The following is a 5,718-nucleotide window of genomic DNA, read 5'->3' as shown; positions in this document are numbered from 1 at the left end:
GATGGTTGTACAATGCTGAGCATACTAAAAACCACTGACTTATACACTTTAAGTGGGTAAATTTTATGATATGTGAGTTTCTTTTCAAACAAAGCTGCTAAGAAAAATAAAGAGAAAACTAAAAGATGAACATACCAAAAAAGGATCAACCCCACAAAAGTAGGATAGAAATAGGCACAGTCATGAGAGCTTTTATATCCAAAAAATATAATATAGGATGGTATTATATTACAATTTGATTTAGGTACATGTCACAATAAATTATAAATATAAAAACAGAACAAATGAAAAATCCTAGATGCAGAGTGGTCTCACCCTGTGCAATGCATTCCACTACTGTGAACTAAAAAAAATGGTCCTCTTGCCTTTTCCTCTCTTCCTGTGTAATTTCCATGGGGGTTATGTGAGGCTCCAAATTGAATTTTCTAGGACAGCATTTTCCATAGCAACAGGATGGATTCAACAAGGAAATGTTAGCATCTCATAGTTCTGGTCTTGTACTAAGTGCTCTACAAAGAAAACAACTGTGCAGCATGTCTGGGCTTCACTTACCACACTTTAAGTTGATTGATAACCTCTGCGGCTAACTCTTGAACTCTGGTCCTCCCTGGAACTTGGCTGAGCAAGTGCAACTTAGATAAAAAAAAAAAAAATGATAAGTAATAAATTAAAAAAAAAGAAAACTTCTGGGGCGCCTGGGTGGTTCAGTGGGTTAAGGCCTCTGCTTTCGGCTCGGGTCATGGTCCCAGGGTCCTGGGATCGAGCCTCGCATCGAGATCTCTGCTCTGCGGGGGGCTTGCTTCCTCCTCTCTCTCTCTCTGCCTCTCTGCCTGCTTGTGATTTCTCTCTCTGTCGAATGAATAAAATCTTTGGAAAAAAAAAGAAAACTTCTTCAAAGGACACAAGAGGGAATGTCAAAGCCAAGCAGCTGTGCAAACACAGTTAAACCACAGAGCTCTAGCTATAGATGGCAAAAAGGTCATCCTGAAACTGCCTACAATCTACTGGCTAGGAGTCCAACTGGCCTTAACCTGCCTGGGCCTCTAATTCCTCATCTATTTGAAAACCAAAGCCATCCTTTGTGATAAGTTTTAATACCTACTTTACTATTAGAAATAAAATTCTATATAACAACCCACCTACAATGTTTTTAAAAAAATCGGTGTTAGAATTTACAATAACCATTTCAAAATGAGTATGTCAGACATATCTAAACTAGAAGACATGATGAAATAGTCAAATGCTTAGTATACCTCCTTATAAAAAATAACTTTGGATTTTAAAGAAGCAAAAGATGGGAGGCCATTCCATCCAAAGTTGTAATAAAATGGTCTTATTTGTATTTAATAAGAGAAGCAGGGCTCACAACCCAAATCAAGTAACAGATTGCTAAAATGGAGAAAATCAGGCAGAACTAGGCCTTATCTGTAATGTGAAGCCAGAACAATTTTCTTATGCTGTGCTACAGGATGAGGCAGTGAGGTATCATACAGGACATATCTTCTTTCTTGATAACCTACATGTATGGAGAGCCATGCATTCACTAAACTTAAAGATCTTACAGATGGGTTAAAGATGCTGGATCAGAAACACAATAATTTCCATAACACAGATTATTATAAGGCTTCTATATAGGATGTCATGAAGGAAAAATATTTTCAAAAACAGACCTTACAAAATTCAGTGACAGTCTCACATTTCATGTATCCCTACTACCGTAATAATTTGTGAAAGTGTATGTTTTAGTAAGTAGGGAAATAATTTGAATTTGATACACATACTATCTCCGTTAATAAATGAGTTCCTCTTATAACTCTCTCCTGGTACTTTTTTCCCCAGCACCCAATTAGAAAAAAACGCAGAAGAGTAAAAAACCCAGCCTATAAATATGCTTGTTCATTTTTCAGAACTCCAAAACTTATTTTAGAAAACTGAGAAAAGAGAGGACTTATTCAAAGCTATTTTAAAGGAAGAACAATTTTTAAATAGGTTTCACAGGTGAAAATTAAGATGTCTGCAGACTATTTCTCAGAACTATTAACGAATATAATGGTGTGGGGGGGAATATTTTTTCCTGCAAAAAAGCTATGAATTCAGGAAGAATCTCATGTTATCATTAGTTACAGATGATAAATGTGCAAGAGAACGGTAATGCACAAGTTGAGCCTAATGAGCCTAATACCCTTTTACTGGACCACAACCTAGCAAGACAATCTTTAAAAAAAAATTGCATTTACCTTTGTCAATTTCTTATCATATTACACAACTGTTTAAAAAAACCTTAGCCAGGTAGGGTATGTGCTATGGTGAGTGCTGTGAAGTTTGTAAACGTGGAGATTCACAGACCTGTACCCCTGGGGGGAAAAAAAAAATATATATATATATATGTTTATAAAAAATAAAATTATAAAAAAAAAAAACCTTAGCCATTTTCCCTCCAGAGAAACATCAATTTTATATTAAGAATTTTTGAGAAAATACAATTTAATGTTAAATAACTTTTTAAATAAGCAACTTACACTGATGTTTTATATTATTTTTTATGAGTATGAGCTTTGAAGTCAGGCTTGGATTTGAATCCTGATTCTATCACTCAATATATAAGATATGTAAAGTGCTTAGTAAAGCTGAAGGCACATGGTAAGTCCTCTAATCAAAGCAATGGTAGCTGCCTTTTATAAACACTTGCCACACATGCTTTATGAGTCTTACCGCATTTATTTCTCTTACATTCAACGAGATTATCCCTGTTTAACACACAAAAACCCTTAGGTTCAGAAAAGGCTGAGAAACATGCCCAAGGCCTGAACCGAGGTGTGTCAGGAGCCAAAGCATCAATGCTAACCATCATTAAAAATTCTTGTGTGTGTGGGAAAGGCGGAGGGAATTTGAGTGTGTGAGCATGTGGGTGTGTTTGGTGGGGGATCCAGGAATTTTCTATGAGAATTAGACATTTTTCACGCTGATGAAAAATGTATAAAAACAGTTAATATTCATGTTCTGATTATTGATTTTTTAATATAACTGCCTTAAGATCAAATTTCGCCAGGACATTTCAGTGCCTAGGTGTGCATTTGTGTTTGCCTGCACAGCAGAGCCAGGTTCTGGTTTAGTTGGAGGAGGCGTATGGAGAACAGAGACTGACTAAATGGGGAAATGATGCAGTGAAGATAGATGAAGACCAGATAACATCGCTGTGTACTACAATGACAGTAAAGAGTCTGAACTGAGAAACGCAGTGGGAGAACGGAGTCACCTTGTGGCACACACAGCACCTGGCAGATGTACGCAGAACTCAAAAGAACCTGTGAGACAGCACTCCACACACGATCATGTTACAACTGACAGTTTTGTTTCGGTGAAATGTCATTATCCATCATATTTCACTAATGTTATTTTAAATTTTATTGGTTTTATAGTTTTGCTCATGTCTATCTATAAACTTCTTTGGGTTTTATACTTGTGCAAGAGCTATAAACATAAAACATTATATGTAGCTTTATGTTCACATATACTTAGGTTACATAAATAATGGAGTAAAAAGTGAGGAACTAAGAGAGCCTTTCTTTATTAAAAGGGGATGTGCATTATTTAAGTTTGAAAAACATGGCTTAATACTGTACTACTTGTGCGCATGGGCGTCAGCAGGTCATTTAACCTCTCTATCACCATCTTACCTCATAGGATTTGTAGGATTAAGTGAGTTAATGAAAGTGAGTGCCTGACCCACAGAAGGGATTAGGACAGTTGTCTCGTTCTTCAAAACAGGGAAGATACAAAAGCTGATATAGTCCAGCTCTTTTACTTGTGGTCTTGGGACTAGGAGTATTGATAATCACCTGAGCTTGTTAGAAACTAAGAATCCCAGGCTCCACCCCAGAGCTACTATATCAGAATCTGCATTTTAATATAGTGCCAGCTGATTTAATATATGCACATTAAAGTTTGAGAAGCACTAGTCTAGATCCCCATAGAGAAGGCTGGCAGTAAAATATACTGCATTTTGTACTACTATGTAGGTTAATCTCAGCGATTAGAGAAAAGCCAGGTATAAATGACCAAAACAGACTATCCTATCCTGGGGTTCAATACATACATTATTTTACTACTGGTTCTTCATAGGCTATATATCCCACAGAGCGGGATCCTCTTCAAATGGGATCAAACTTCTAATTCAGAAAGACTAAAATAAATTTTTAAATGCAAAATATTCATAAAAGCATTCTGAATAAACAAATTTTAAGATCATGTCAATAAAACGTTTTTAGGTCTCCTGTGCCCAATAGCAATTAAAATCATTTACGTATATTAAGCTCATAATTAAATATTTTGGCCCACAAAAACCAGTCTGACAAAGTACTGGCTCTGTTTACAATGACTGTGTGCTTACACTAGCAAAACACATTGCAAAAAAAAAAAAGTATGACTGTGTATATAAAATGTATTAATTTTAACTGTTCAACAAAAATATTAGGTCACATCCAGTAGTTACGATTTTGTTAGTGTAATTCATCTAGAAAATATCTATGTTTTTCTCCTTGAACTCAGTGGCCCTATACATTTAATGCTTACTTCACTTAAAAAGATTAGGTACTGTTCCTGGAAGCAAAGAAAACAAAATTAACAACTAATATCCAGGAGAGCCAATAATATATAAAATGACCTTGATATCATCCACTTAAGGGCTATTTTGATAGAATCCAAGCTTGAACTATGTTATTTATTGCTCTATGTTCGCTACATGTGGGCCATAGAAACCACATTTGAAGACTGTAATGCAAAGTAGATTATCATGTGTATGTGCATGTATGTATGCATGTATGCATGTACGTATGAAGGTATATATGTACATGTGTGTATATATGCATATGTAGATACGGTTTGGTCTACTAGGCAATTCTTGTGTTTCTGATATGACCTAGGTCAAAGGTAGAGTCCTCCTTTAATCTTTCATGGTTTCAGGCAATCCTGAACCAAGAGTCAATCATAAACTGCGAGGTATATTAGTGCCAGTATAGGTAAAACACTCTAGTCCATGGTAACTATGATGACTGTAACTTAATAAGAGAATGCCAATCTGACACTCCTGGTTAACTCCAATTTTAGAAGTGTATATGCTATTTTGCAGTCCTTTGGGCCCTTAATACAATCAATCCACTGTTCTTAGAACCATACAATCTTTCTCTTTCTAGTACTTCAAATTTTAATAATTTCATATAGTAATCAATATAAACTCTCTCTATATATATATACACGGACAATCCAGGGAAACACAAAGAGATATTTTTAGCTTATACTGAAACTATATTATCACTTTCCTATTAGCTATTGCAAAGAAAAGAAACCATTATCCACAGTTTGAATTCACTGAATGATATCTCAGCAAAAAGAAAACAGGTAAAAAAAGGCAAGCCATGTTTTTCTACTAGAGTGGTTACACACGTTCCTCTCTAGAAACCCAGGATATTTTAATCCTTCCAGATTTCAGATATATGATAAAAAATCTATACCCATTTTTCCTATCAAAAATACTCCAAAAATCCTCTTTTCTTTAGTCTCAAACTAACTGGATCCCTTTGAGAAAATAAAAATAGGGTACTAGCCAACAAAATAAGATGTGTATTAAAGAAAAGAAAATCTTAAACCACTTGGTCTCTAAGCCTTAAGAGAGTCTAATAAAGACAGTTTTTTTTTGAGTTTTTTTTCACTGTCAAGAAA

General features: G+C 35.2%; 1 long non-coding RNA gene across 1 annotated transcript; it reads right to left on the bottom strand.

The window, feature by feature from the left end:
• Positions 1-1,833: 1,833 nt before the first annotated feature.
• On the bottom strand, positions 1,834-4,896 carry LOC116881527. The gene is made up of 2 exons (XR_004385430.1): positions 2,422-4,896; positions 1,834-2,280 (listed from the first exon to the last, which is right to left on the bottom strand). It is a non-coding gene; the product is annotated as an uncharacterized LOC116881527 (long non-coding RNA).
• Between the last annotated feature and the right edge of the window lie 822 nt (positions 4,897-5,718).

Source organism: Lontra canadensis, unplaced genomic scaffold (genome assembly GCF_010015895.1).
Source record: "Lontra canadensis isolate GAN:19392208 unplaced genomic scaffold, GSC_riverotter_1.0 scaffold75, whole genome shotgun sequence".
NCBI classification, from domain to species: Eukaryota; Metazoa; Chordata; class Mammalia; order Carnivora; family Mustelidae; genus Lontra; species Lontra canadensis.
This window is presented reverse-complemented; position numbering and strand designations above follow the sequence as displayed.